This window comes from Oreochromis niloticus, linkage group LG18 (assembly GCF_001858045.2).
Source record: "Oreochromis niloticus isolate F11D_XX linkage group LG18, O_niloticus_UMD_NMBU, whole genome shotgun sequence".
Taxonomy (NCBI): domain Eukaryota; kingdom Metazoa; phylum Chordata; class Actinopteri; order Cichliformes; family Cichlidae; genus Oreochromis; species Oreochromis niloticus.
In genome coordinates, this window is record NC_031982.2 from 33,850,723 (window position 1) to 33,866,126 (window position 15,404).

The window sequence follows — 15,404 nt, forward strand, 5'->3', positions numbered from 1 at the left end:
GATCAAATCCGATTTTTTGGTCTGCTTGTTGACACTACAAATAAAATGTGACAGCAAACGTGCTCTAGTGTGAACCCTCAAAGCGGCCCGCATGCGCAAAAGAAGACATTACACACATCGCATTCAGTATTGTTTGACTGATGGCCATTAATGTAAAGACTTGTTTTGGACTTTACGTTTCTCAATTTTGCTTTAAGTTATAAACTTATTTTGTTATTTACATATGGCCTAATAATGATCCTTATTGCTGCTTTAGAGAGGAGCGGTGCTTTAAAGGATAGTTGCTTTTAGTTTCAAAATCTGTAATAAAATGGGAGCTGAGCAGACTGCAGGGGGTTCATGGTCTCTCCTTTGATTCAATTAAAGTTCATTTGTCACCTCTGAGTTGAGGATTTGAGCTGTTTCTGTCACAGGTGAAGAACACAGATCCTTCCTGGAATCATTCTTTAAGCAGAGTTCATGCTTGTAACTGTCATTGTGTTATTAAAGTGAAAAGCCACAGCTAACGGTGTGGAGGCTGCAGAGCAGAAACCCACACAGCCCGTCTTCTGCAGGAGAGGAAGTTTGGATACAGTCAGTTTGTGCTTCACTCACACGGGTTGTTGTTTATCACACAATGAAAGTAGAATCAAATTCTTCATCTTGAAATCTTTATTATTCACACTTACAAACACAACTACACTGTTTGACATTTGAAAATCAACCAAAAGAAAAAGAAATAAAACAGAAAACTTGTGATAAAAATATACCTGATGATTTTTGTTACTACAATAAAAGTCACAATAAGTAAAAAAGAATTCTAACTCAGAGTAACAATACATGTAAAGATGTATTTATTTCAGATGATCTTCTAACTATTGAAGAAAAAGCCAAAATAAGCACAACACATCATAACTAACATTTGTGATACTGATCAAAGTGATGAATGAGATGAATTGATGAGATTTGATGGTGAGAAAAGGCGAGCAGAAAACAGTCAGTCAGCATGTGTGCAGTTGGTGGACGCTCCCTTGTTGGTGAGGATCATCAGCAGAGAGAGTCCACAGCAGTACACCAGACTCTTCACTATCAGCACTGTGTACAGCAGGCAGAGCAGCTTCACCCTGCACTGAGACTGGAAGGACACTGAAGGACAGACAGACACAAAGAGACAGACAGACAGTCGGGTTATTCCTCTCAGATCAAGGAGAAAAAGGCCAAATAGAAACAGTCACAGCTTCTTCTTCAAGTGGATGAATTGATGTAGTGTTTGTGTCCACTTGGGGGCAGAAGAACTCCACAAGCAGCTAACAAACTGATCTCTGACATATTATGGTCTGTCTGCTGTTTGGTGCTGAGCAGCTAGTGTACAGTGGCTTTATCAGAGCTTGTTGGATGAAGATTTGATCAATTAGTGCAACTTTAAGACTGAGTCCCTAAACTTGTTCCAGCTCCCTCATTGGACATTGGAGCTGTCCATGCAGAGAGGCAGCAGGTGATCTTACAGTCAGCTGGCTGCAGAGCTGGCAGGTCTGCTGGCTCTCTCTCTGGAGGACAGGAGGCTGCTGGAGCTGGAACCTCTGAAACAGAAAAGGAGTCAAATGTTTGGAGCTGCAGTGAGAAATGTCAGTCCTCTGCTCCTCTGCTCTCTTTGACAGCATCTCCACATGAAGCTGAATCACTGCTGAACACAGTCACCAAGCCTTCATTACCTTGTTGTTTTTGGGCCTCTACTGTGTTGTTGCCGACATCCTTGATGTAGCAGTCGCATTTATATGTGCTGCTCTCTTTTTCATGGATCAGCTCCAGCTGCTTTTCACCATCTGTGGGCAGGTCCTCCACCTGGTCATTCTTCTGCGTTTTACAAGACAGCTGGACCAAAGATGGAAACATTGCTGGGGGCACACACAGCAGGGAGCTGTCCCCATCGATGTGGAGTCTGTGTGGTGCTGGAACATGTTGAAGTTTAACAGCAGCAACAAGCAGCACAGACACACATTCACACAGTCAGCAGCAGCTTCCAGCACTGCACTGCATTCAGTCTGATCCTGGAAACTACATGGACTCTGATCACTAAACTACTCATCAATACAGCACAAAGTTCACTACATACACTGGATTCAGCTTCATATCAAACACAGTCATCACCTCATGTCATCATGGCTCACATGTGGAACACTCAGCAACATGTTTGTTAAAGTAAAATTAAAATCATTTCTGTTTAATTTTTTGATTGCTTCTTGTCCTTTCAAAATATAATTTATCACAAATGTAAATATATGTATTAAATTGCTATCTATATTAAATTAAATTAAACTTTCCATCTTAGACACAAATTATACACATACTCTTCATTCAAAACATCTATAATTTTTTTCAAATTATACTGTAAAAATGTTAAAATAACTCAACAATAATCAATATAATTGAATTCAAACAATGAAATTTACAGTGTTGTAACAGAGTTTTTAATCAGGTGTTTTTATATGTTATATGTTATATAACATAAACTTCATTTACAGACTTCATTAATCTCAAATATTTTATTGGAATAATTGGAGCAGCAGTATATCTATTATTTGGGTTGCTTATTAATTTTTGTTTTGTTTAATATATGAATGATTTATTGCACAAACTGAAATGCATTTAGGCCAAACTTTGAATGAGAATTAAACAGCTCCTTTCAGTAATATAAATTAACTCATCATTATGTATAATATAAAATATAATTTATGTGAAAAATTATAATTACACTTAATATACACCTATATAGCTACTTTTTTCAAATATGTATTTACTGAAATAGTATAATTTTTGAAGTTTTTCTTTTCATTTACAAAGACTCACACATTAAACAAGTGAGAAATGCAAACCCGACTCCAACAATGTCATAATTTGTTATTTGTTGCGTATTATTTCTATTTATTTCTATTTTTTTTATATATTTAAACACATTTTATACGTCCCTGATCTGTGTATCTGTGTCAATTAATAGTTTAGTATATTTCCCAAAACACTTTTGAACTAAAAAAATATCTTCTGTTTAGTGTAATTTATGTTTACAAATGTAAAACTTTGACTATTACATTATTTTTAATATGAAGCATGATCTTGTAATCAAAAACCAGCAGTTGGTGCAGAATTACAGAGATGATCAAATCCTAAATATTTGTAACATCACTAATATTTGCAGAAATAAAGAATAACTTTAGTTGTTCAGTCAGATTTCAACATGTTCTCAGAGATTATTGAGCTTTTCTTATGTAACAATGGCTGCACATGAATTCTCTACTAATGATGAAAAAACTAACATGTAAAGCCTGAAGCAGCAGAAACTGACTTTAAACACATTTTCAACTTCTACAATAAAACAACTGAAGGAAAATAAATGTTTGTTCTTACCTGTTACAGACAGTTTAGTTCCAGAGCCAAAGATGTAGTAGTAGTATCCTCCCACAGTGAGACAGACTGCTACAAAAACCTGCTGTTGAATGTGTCAGCTGAGGTGAATGAGTCCAAATGAGGAAGCAGGATCATATTTCAGCTCCATGATGTGTTTCTCTAATGTTCATATCAACATGACCGTCTCTTCTTCTCTTTTCTTTTAATCACATTAGAACCAGAATTAACTTCATCAATTGTCCCTATATTTTAGTCCCTACTCCCAACTGCACTGTAAATCCTTTCCTTCTCTCTCATGTCCTCTAAAAAAACACCTTCACTCTTCCTTTGTCTCTGGCCAAAAATAGTAGTTTCCACTCACACCCTGTCACCCAACAGCAGTCGAGGTGGTAGGTGTTAGCCCTGGCTCTGACTGATCTGATATAGAAACCTCATTCTCAAAGATCTACATATTTGATTTGGTAAAGATTTTATGCTGGATGCCATTCCTGATGCAGCTCTCCCCATTTATCTAGGCTTGGAACTGGCACTACACTGAAAAAATGGGAATTGGCAGGCTTTTGAATTTGCACAAATGAATTTAGTTAATGCTACACAAGCCTTTCATGTTTCTCTTATTTACATGATTTAATAAAGTACCATTTACTTGATTATAAACAATACTGAGACTACTCATTTTTCTTGCATTGATTTAAAGTGACTAAATTAGAATACTAAAACCATTGTAATCATGTTTGACCACAACCGGAAATGATGCAATATATTCAAAGACAACAACTAAATATTATTGGATAATAAGACCTAGAGTCTTATCCAATAAGACAACAACATAATTTAAGGAGAGCGCAATTGACCGCCAGATTCTGGAAGACTGTTTAGCCACATGCAACCTTTGGCACTGAGTCAGGCATACTGAGAAGGTAAGTAATTTAAATACATTTGTTTTAGTTGGGTACATTTTCACAGAATTGTTGTAGTTCATGCTATATGTTCATGCTATAAAAGTAATCTGTAATCCATCTACATGTTGTTTTTACAGTGCTAGCTAAAGTTGGTATTAGCTTCGTGGCTAAAGCTGAAAAATAGTAACAAATTGCACATAGTCGGGAGAAAGCAGCTGTTGTCGGTCAGATATGGAATTTATGTCTGTGACAGAGAGCACTGGCGTTTTTGGTGGCTTAGCAAGTTAAAAAGTCACTGAGAGAGCGCAATAGTGTTTGTGTTACTCGTGCTAGTTATGGCTACAGTGGCTAATTAGTCTGGCTGTAACCATCAGAGTTTAAGAAGCTGGGAGCGCCACAGTGCCATACCTTAATTCAGTGGTTCCCAAACTTTTTTTGCCAGGCCCCCCTTTTTTACAAGAAAATGTCCCCCCCCCCCAAACACATCCTCCAACCACACACACCCATATTTTGTTTACAAACTCCATTGCGGTTTATTTCACACCTCAAACATTTAGTAAACAATTAAGCAAATACAAGTAAACGGCAATAAATTACAGGTAGTAATAAAATATACTACTAACTCTTTTACGCTACGTCCACACCTACACGGGTTTTGAAAACTCAGCTGTTTCTATGCGTTTGGGCTTTTCGTCAACACGTAAACGGCGTTGCGATTCACCGAAAACGGAGATTATTTAAAACTCCTTTTTTGCGTTTATGTGTGGACGAGGAATACAGAGTTCGTCACGCAACGACAAAGGTATGTGCCTCTTTTCACGTCACGCTGTGCGCCACGTTATTGTTTACGTGAGATGAATTGCAGAATGGCAGATAGAGACAAAATACTGTTAATCTGACCATCTTCAGGTTTTACACGCTTACATATACACACGCAGTTACTGTCCCTCCATTTAGAAAGGCAGAGGCGTCACGGTGTAATTATTTTACGTGTAGTTGTTTTTTTTTTCCTGTGTAATAATATTCAACATTGCTATCAATACATTTTTCAAAAAATGTCTCTCTGTGCAAAATGGGTTTAAACACATAAACAGCTGTGGGATACTGTTTGTCCGTGATTTGAACCGGGGAACAAATTACGGCAGGATCAGCCTGATATTATTTGTATCCCGCTGTAACTTTACTGCATAAAGAGCTAACATGTCCAAAATGTCAGGAGTAGTTAGTTATTACAAGAAGTGTTTGTGAACTAAAAATCAAGAATGAGGGATACTGTTTGTCCGTGATTTGAAGAGCACAGCGCTACTCCCGACGCAGGGAAACTAATTTTGCAGGGCAGACCTACCTTGGCACTTGTGCAGGTGAAGCCAAAGGGAAGATATGCTTCACCATATTTTCTAGTCTTTGGCTTGGAAGGAAGTTGGTTTGGAAACATATTTGGCGATGCTTCATCTCCTGCTTTGCGTTTATGTGGGAGCCCCGTCAAAAACCTGTCCACAGTGTCCAAGCGCTCTTTTTTTTTTTTTTCTTTTCATACCGCGCCCCCCTGCAATGGCTCTGTGCCCCCCTAGGGGGCGGGCCCCACACTTTGGGAACCTCTGCCTTAATTCTTGCTGCTGACACACACTCAAGTTATAATAAGGATCCTGCCACCTTAGACGTGGGTTTAAGAACCTGTGCCCATAAATGCCAAATCATTTTTCCATTTAGTCATTGTTTTAGGTGAAGTGTCACTTATTGACTATTCTATTTGTCAATCCCAAATAATACAGCAGATATCTACAAGGAGATAAGTTCGTTCAACAGAGTATGTCTTATTAAGTGATGTATTGTGAATTTTCCAACATTGTCCTAACAAAAATTAGGACCCTTTTTTCCCCCTTTTTTTCTACTTTGTGTAGAACATATGCGAGCTGCTTCTCAAAACATTATGCATAAATGAGAGAAAGATTGGTACTTTAAAGAAACCATTAATGCTCTTCTGGACTGGAATACCTTTTTTCAATTAAAATTAATGTTTTTTGTGATGGTGGAATTTTTACCTTTATGATCACAGAAGTCAAAACATCAGATGATGATAGCTTACCATCTAAACTCCCCATCTCTTGGCAAGTCTGAATTAGAGGTCTCAGCTGTATCAGCTTTTCTAGTGGATTTGCTTAAAGAGGAGATAGATTAAGTCATTAGGTACATATTCCCTGACATTCTAGAGGTCAACCTTGGACAGTGTGTGACATTAAAGGGCATAACTTATAGAAAGGGAATGGTACTGGCCCAAAGGGCATCAGGTGGATTGCCAGAATACTGAAAAACAATATCTGCATTGTACCACAGCATATTCTACATTGTCAGAGAGCTTGGTGGCTGGTACAGAGAGCACGGCAGAGCTTTTGAGCTCAGCCCAGTATCCACAAGAATATTCACTCTCGTTTCACTCTGTGAACTCCTTGATACTTATCCATTGGTCGACTATAAGATTGGATCAGTCCACATTGTGACTTTAAAAAGGCATATAGAAATAAAAGGTGTTCAGATAAGTGTAATAGGTTCAGTCGCATGTATTTCATTAGATAAATTCTTCTTTTTTTATGTCTGATCTTTATAACTTTGACTATTGGGTATGGATAGCTGTATGAAAACTAAACTGAAATGATTCTTTCTGAATGTCTGATATGTAATTCTTTTTTGCCTACAGAGTCCTATGGGGAGTCCTATGGTCCTAAAGACTGTCTTGGCTGGCGGAACCTGTCGAAGGCTCACTCTCTAATGGAGCGCCCGAATCAACTGAGGATCTCATCGTTGAAGTCAAGAGACAGTGTGGTCTTCAGGGCAGTTTCAGACTTCAGTTTATGGATTCCTTGTTTGGGAATGAGTTTCTTAACCTTACCTCAGTTTCAGAAGTAGCAGACAAAGGGACTCTTAAAGCTATTGACATGTCAAAGCCCACCACATGGACATAAAAAAAGAGTAACAGAGATGGTGAAACTGAAGATGGAAAAGTCTTTTTCATACAGAAGACGTGAAGTTGTTCGTGATGCACCAATGGTGGAGGCTTTCATGGCAAGATGGCCTGCTCTATTTGACTTCCATGAGGTAAGGTTTGCCTCATACACGGTGTTCTTGTGGTATTATCCTAAAATGGTTAAGGCACAGTTGTTATTTGACAGCCCATTTCTTCAGCATGAGTGATTGCAGCCTTCTTCCAGGTATTAAACCTTTGAAGCTCATTCCTCTGTGCTCATGTTTTCAGATCAACGCTGAGTTTAAGAGAATTGCCACCATCCACCCTCAAAGTTCCTGGCTCAGCTGGATCTCCACTTGGGCAACCTGGTGAAGTTGGTCAACAGAAGAGGAGAGCTTGGACTAATACCGAAAAAAATTGTGGCACAAATGGATAATGTAAGTGATAAAGCCTCAACACTCACTTAACATGATCCTCTTTGGATGAAACTTTATAATTGTGGAAGATTTCAAATGTTTTCCCATGATAAATTCTCTCATTTTGTATTTTTACATCTGCTTGTTTTTTTTAACCTTCACTTTGTCAACTTATTATTAATTGCCAGTAAACCTATTATTAATTTGTGTGCCTTTACTTTAAAAACATTCATGTAAAGTACACTATTAAAACTTAAATGAAGGAAGAGGGCTGAATGAAGATGCTAATTACATACATTTCATTTCAGTGTGAAGATGTTGATGCTGGACGTGTCAAGGAAGTGTGTATCTACATGGGTGAAGACCCTGGCATGCTTATCCGGGAGTATGTGGTATGTACTTGTCTTTTTTTTTCTTTTTTTTCGGACTTTCCACAGTGTGTCATATTACTTACTTGGCATGAAATGACTAACATGGCTTCTCTTTTACAGGGCATGGAAGAACGTGCCATCAATGAGACTGTTGAAGACACCACTGTTCGAATTTATCTTCTTAAGGAGCAAGCTTCAGCAGAAGAACAAGAGTTGTCCTTGCAGGCATCAGGATGGCGAAGAATTTGGATAATGTAGCATTTGCTGTGCTAATGCCATTTGGACTCATGTATGCATTAAACCTTGCCTACCCTGCTGACCTCCGCTACACCTTTGACATTTTCCAGAAGGTTTTCATGGAACTGGATGGAGCTAAACTCTCTAAAGTTCTTGCTTTTAAAAACCATCTGTTTCATTGAGAAGTCAAAGACTGCACTTCTGCAATTCTTTGCAGTTTTTCATTTTGTGTTCAGTAACGTTATACTGCTTATGTTTTTATTGCTTTTCCCTCATGTGACTGCAATGCAGGAAGATTTTTCCTTTTGGTATCATGTTGTAAGAAATTTTTACTGACGATTTTTAGCAATATGATCTGAGTCAACCTTAATGTCCTGCTTACATGTTTAAAAGGAAGATAAAAATTCATGTAGGTGTTTGGTATTAGTTATGTAACAATGTCATTTAAGGCTCAACTTAGTTGAAATCTTGTACAGGTAAATACTTGTACAGAAGCTGAAATTGTTGTCAAATAATACACAAGTTATATTTGTGTAAATCTGTTTATTCATAAAAGCGTATTGCTTTTTTCAGGTAGTCTTAATTTAGTTTAAATTTTCAATTGTGTAATTAATATAAATGTTATATGTAAGAGATGACAGGATCATCTATAAGCACTTTCTTTTATTTGCTGCTAAGTTCAGTTTTTTGTGAAATATTTGCAAATGTTTAAATTTTCTTTTAGTTATTTCTGCAGGCTATCTTTAAAAATGTGTTAACAATTTTTTTTTTTTTTTTTTTTTTTTATGGATGTGATTTTGGGGTTGTTCATGGCAGCTTGCTGCTTTCACTGCTGTTTCACTTTAATAAAGGTGAATTGTTCAGCAGCACTCAGTCTTTGCCTTTTGTTCAATAATGATCAGTTAATATTTCAATTGAAAAAAATAAGTAGGACTTAAAGCCATAATTTGTGTTGCAGGAACATAATTGCAATGTGTTTACATTACACAATTTCATTGCGTACCACTGGCAATCAAAAATAAGTTGGTGTTAAACATTAAAATATATTGACATTATGCAATACATTGATATTATGGTAACAGATTAATATTAGTACATCAAACATGATTTTTTAAAGTAATCTGATGTAAATAAAATACTTTGATTTGACAAGCATTAATTACTTGAGGGAAAGTGGAAAATTAAGTCAGTCATACTTATTCATATTATGTGGGACCGATGTACACAATAAAATCAAGTAAATTGAAAGAACTTTTTTTTTCAGTGTAGGAATAGACAGGCCTGTGGCCCCTGTGGTGCGTTCGAGTGACTGACTTTACATAGGTTAAACGCATAATACACATTGTAAAGCAACACAGCTGTCAACTATGTAGAGTTGCAAGAAACAGGAACCAGTTGCAGGACTTCCTGAATGCTAACAGTGAGTTTATTTAACATGAAATTAACAAAGTGCAAACAGTTCCAATAAAGTGTGATTTCCTCAGTGGTGATTTTCCAGCTCCTGGTGCAGCGAATATTTCTCTTAATATTCTTTTTGGGCGGCGCTGTCTCTTGGTGTTTGCTCTGTCTGTGGTAGAGTGTCACTTCCTGTTTCCGTTACAACATACAGTGATGTTTTTGTGTAACTTATCTCCATAGCCAATTTCATTAAAAACTTATAGATAACTTCAATACCTTCACCTTCAACAGCGGGCATAGTGCCAAGCCAAGCCAGTAGCAAGAGCTACCAAACCAGCCGGCAGCAAACAAACAAACCAACAACCGTGTGTTGACAAAACAATTAGACTTGATAGTAAAGATAAAAAAAAGAACTCGAAAACAGAAAAACACTCACTCTGACACTCCCGTCCCCAGCTTCATTCACTCCACCATTCACACAGAGAGAGAGAGAGAGAGAGAGAGAGAGAGAGAGAGAGAGAGATAGTATGCATAGTTCGTGCATACTATCGTTCACGTTCTCATTCCTAACTCGTCATATATGGACGCTTGGTCAGGGTCCCTCTGCTTCACTTATCAACTTGCCAGGTACCCCACAGGGTACTCTTATTGAATACTATAGAGCTATTAATTACAGGCTATTAATTTTGTATTGATTATTGCATTGATGGAGGGAGTGATGTGTGATGGGTAGGAATAAAGTCACCCAGTCGCTAGCTGTGACATTACCCAGCATACTTCAGTCCCTCCATCAATCAAGCGCTTTATATTGTAAGTTAGACCCTACAATAATATCATGGTCCATGTGAGTGCTGGGTTTTTTCCACAGTGCCGGTGTTTCCACCTCTGGGCGGAGCCACATCATCACCGCTGACAGGCTGCACCTAAGAGTAATCTGGGATGCCGGCTTCTTAAGACCAGCGCTCACAATCGCTCTCTGCCAGAACGCCTGCTAACGATTGTTAGTGTAGGCCGTCACAGTTTCAAGTTAAAGTTTCATAGCGCTATTTGTACTTACCTGAATCTTCTCTCTGCTCGCAGTTATTCTCCGGTCACAACTCACCTGCTTGCAATACTCCCTGAGCTCCATCGTTGGTCTGCTCAGCTGGTTCCTCGGATACTCACCTGCCTGCCTCCCTGCCCTACTCAAGGAGAAGGTTTGGTCTATAGCTCTGGATCACACGTACCGCTCACCCAGACCACTAGCCCCTCTCCATATTCTGCCCCCGCCTGTTGAAAGTAAGACTGTTTTGCATAAGACTGTTTCCATTTGGATAACCGCTTGGAATCCCTGTCTGACAAACTGTTTTTCTGATTGCAGTGACTCTGAGTTCCCTGGCTCACTTTTCCTGCCTAGCCCTTGTCACCAATCGCCACTGGGTTCCTGTACTGGCAGTTACCCAGTATCGGGTGCCCCACTTCTACTCACATTAGACTGGTTCTGTTCTTGGACCCTCTCACAGCTTATGGTTTATAGTTTAGGTAATATTATAGTCTCTGTCATAGAGAGTACATACAGAGAAAAAGCCAACAATCATATGACTCCCTGTGAGCAAGCACTTTGGCGACAGTGGGAAGGAAAAACTCCCTTTTAACAGGAAGAAACCTCCGGCAGAACCAGGCTCAGGGAGGGGCGGGGCCATCTGCTGCAACCGGTTGGGGTGAAAGAAGGAAAACAGGATAAAGACATGCTGTGGAAGAGAGACAGAGATTAATAATAGATATGATTCGATGCAGAGAGGTCTATTAACACATAGTGAGTGAGAAAGGTGACTGAAGAAGAAAAACTCAGTGCATCATGGGAATCCCCAGCAGCCAATACCTATTGCAGCATAACTAAGGGAGGATTCAGGGTCACCTGGTCCAGCCCTAACTATATGCTTTAGCAAAAAGGAAAGTTTGAAGCCTAATCTTGAAAGTAGAGATAGTGTCTGTCTCCTGAATCCAAACTGGAAGCTGGTTCCACAGAAGAGGGGCCTGAAAACTGAAGGCTCTGCCTCCCATTCTACTTTTAAATACTCTAGGAACAACAAGTAAGCCTGCAGTGTGAGAGCGAAGTGCTCTAATAGGGTGATATGGTACTACAAGGTCATTAAGATAAGATGGGGCCTGATTATTTAAGACCTTGTATGTGAGGAGCAGGATTTTGAATTCAATTCTGGATTTAACAGGAAGCCAATGAAGGGAAGCCAAAACAGGAGAAATCAGCTCTCTGTTTCTAGTCCCAGTCAGGACTCTTGCTGCAGCATTTTGGATTAACTGAAGGCTTTTCAGCGAGTTTTTTGGACTTCCTGATAATAATGAATTACAGTAGTCCAGCCTGGAAGCAATAAATGCATGAACTAGTTTTTCTGCATCACTCGAGGCAGGATATTTTTCGTTTTAGAAATGCATAAAAGTTGAAGGTTTTAGGAATTAATTACTGAAGTTAACTCAGAAAAATCAATTGGCGAAAAAGACTCTAAATGAATATCAATGGTACTGAAAGTAGCTGTAGATAATGTTACATCTGTGAGATGGTTATGAGTAATGTTTCTCTAATTTTTAAAATTTTATTTGTAGGGTGCATGGGAGTTTGCCAGAGCAATTATTTTCTGGAGCGATTATCTCTCTTGGCTTGCCTACACCTTGGTCTTCCCCTGGACAAGCTAGACGAGATAGCAAGGGTGAGGGAGGTCTGGGCTTCTCTGCTTTACCTGCTGCCTCCACAACTCTGCTCAGGATAAGGGGAAGAAAATTAAAGAAGAAATTATTCTAATAACAGGCCTCTTGCTTATATTCTGTATGGAATGGCTTGTTTGTGCTAAGGTTGACCTTGAGCTCGGAAGAATACTCAGTGGATGCTTGTGTGAGAGCATAGCAGATAGGGTGTGTGATTGAAACACAGAGTCACGAAGAGAAAAATATTCCCATGTAATTGAATTAAATTAAGATCATGTTGGAGTCATAAGGAGTTATGATATAAATGTTAAAATGAGCTAATGATAAATCATGTTGTGAAAGTGAAAAGTAAAACAACATATATTAACTGATGGAGAAAAGTATATTCACGTGCGATAGAGTTAATGACTGATAATGTTAAAGTATAGAAAAGAAGGAAATAAAACTGTTTATGTGAGAGAGGGGGAAGCAACAGGGTGACTTAAAACAGGGTGACACAGATGTTATAATTGTATGATGTGGGCATCAATGAGGGGAGGAGAGAAGGGAGAACATGCATAAAAACTAGAGATGGCACGATACCATTTTTTTTATGTCTGATAACGATATCATAAATTTGGATATCTGCCGATACCGATTTGAATCCGATATAGTGTACTTCTTTTTTAATACCTTGCTGCATTTTGTATGTGACAGGGAGGACTCAGGCGCAGACTGAAATCACAGAAAACTGAATTTTATTTACACACTCCCGGTGCACTATATACTATATACAGGTGAAGGGGAAAGGGGCCAAGGTTCCCAGGGTTACAGGGAAGAATCAGGAAAGCGTCCTCTCTTGCTCAGCTCCACACGAACAGCACAATTTACTTGGAAAGGTCCTTTTCTCACACACGCCACTCTCACTGCTCCACTCACGAACAGGCTTTGGTGTCCAAACTTCCAAACCGAGCACGAAGAATCTGTACACAGAGATCAGGAATTAACGTGGAGAATCTTCACGAAGAGAACTCAAAATTGGCTTAGGCTAAAGTAGCACTGACAAGCGTTACTCAATAGTCCAGCGGCAAGGTGCTCTCAGTCACTGCCTTAAGTAGTGAGAGCAAACGAGGTGAGGAGCCACAGGTGATTGCTTGCAGGTGGTGAAAGCCAGGGGCGGGAGCCCACAATGAGCTCCGCCCAGGCAGCGTGTAGAGAGTGAGAGGAGAGAGAGACAAAAGCAAAACACATGTAGCCACACAGGTCCAGCTGGGCAGGCACGGGGACCATGACAGTATCAGTTCATACTCAAGTTTAAAAAAAACCCCACTAAAGCTATTCTGTTATACCTGTATGCAAAAAATACACTGCACCCCAAATATTTCATAGTTCAGCAACACTGATCAATCTAATAAACTTAAACCTGCACAATCCTCCCTGTTCTGGTATTTTAAAGAGTACTTAGCGGAAATATTAACCTAACTAATAGGGTTGCCAACTCCCAGCAAAAAAAAATAGGGAACCACACCCCACCCTCCGCCTCGTGGTGCTTAATTTAACGCACGTGTAAAAATAAATAAATAAATAAATAAATAAAAATGCACAGAAATCAATTATTTTTCCACAATAATTAAATAGATTCAACATCTTTCCTCAACAGAATTGCAGACTGCACCAACACGTTCTCACTCCCAACTCGTCAAATGTGTGACGCATGGTCAGGCTCCCTCTGCTTCACTTATCGACACGCAGGGTACCCCCCTCGCGTCGAGAATTGACGTGCAGGGTCCTCTTATTGAACACTATAGAGCTCCCTAAACATTGTTTATTGATGACAAGAGATTGCCGCGGAAGAGCCTGTTGTCCGTATATTTTATTAAACCCTGATTCTTTTGTCCCCATGATAGAACGGAGAAAACCCGACTCATAGTGGTCAAAACATTTTATATTTCTTTTTATTCAATCATCTTCCGGAAGAGAGAGACCCCTGCACAGCCCAAACGCCAGTTGCAGGATCTCTAACATTAGAACCTAAGAACATCTCACATATAGGTATTATTTTGGTACTTTACACGTCACAGTTTCGATACCAACATTCCTTATATGGCAAAGTTCCTCTTTTCTGTGTCTTATTTATTAATATGCCTGTGCACTAAAACTTCCTGTGCAGCTTGCAATAACTTCCCCTTTCTAAGGTCTGTTGCCAGGGCAACCTGTCTGAACTTAATTTCACTCTGTCTGTTGCTCATACTCTACAAAAAAACATGCAGTTTCCTGTCAGCCTGTGACCTAGTCTCAAAGCTGGCCTTCTTTTATACATAAAACAATCTAATGAGCAGATACGCATAAAAAAAATATCTCTCTATTTCTTAACAATTTATACATTTCCGAAATCACATTGTAGTGACGTGTACTGAACACAATATATTATATAATGTAAGCAACTACCTGAGAAACAGCAAATACAGCACCGTTTTTATGGTGCTAGCTTAAAGTTACGGTGTAAACGTTAGCTTCTATTGTAGTAAAGCTGTTACTGTTTAAACGATGTTAGGACAGAAATATTAGCTTCTGTCATGACTGATGAAGTTACTAGTTAATAAAGTTTCCAGTAAAGTGTTTAATCACAGCCACAGATTGACAGTAAATATCTCAATTAGCTTCAATGCATCTGTAATAAATATGTGCACGTTTCAGTGCTTCGTTTAAACTGTATGATACTTATACTGACCCAGGGTCAGTGTAAATACAATCCTAGCTGTGTGAACAAAGCCTGGCTCCTTTAATCCTGCATGACAAACCTCAGGATGCAGGTTATTATTACTCTTTCCTGCTGGCACACCTGTCACACCTGAGAGTCAGCTAGAAGCTTACAGTGACGTGGACATCATGCAAAGACTGCCAGACTCTGTAATACTGTAAATGATCAGTGAGTCAGGTTAACACTAAACTTTAAACAGTACCTCTGTGTCTCGGTGTGCTGAACATCTAGAATCAGGATTGAGTCAGGCTGCATCAGGTGAATCTGTTATTTGTAAATATCAGTATTTTTCATTCA

General features: G+C 38.9%; 1 long non-coding RNA gene across 2 annotated transcripts; it reads left to right on the plus strand.

Annotated features, from left to right (window-relative positions):
- The first annotated feature begins 4,175 nt into the window (after positions 1-4,175).
- On the plus strand, positions 4,176-8,245 carry LOC109198562 (uncharacterized). 2 transcript variants are annotated; one of them, XR_002059311.2, is made up of 4 exons: positions 4,176-4,301; positions 6,979-7,376; positions 7,534-8,053; positions 8,153-8,245. It is a non-coding gene; the product is annotated as an uncharacterized LOC109198562 (long non-coding RNA). The 2 variants fall into 2 exon arrangements; XR_003214855.1 differs by lacking the exon at positions 4,176-4,301 and having other exon boundaries at positions 6,741-7,376.
- The last annotated feature ends 7,159 nt before the right edge of the window (positions 8,246-15,404 follow it).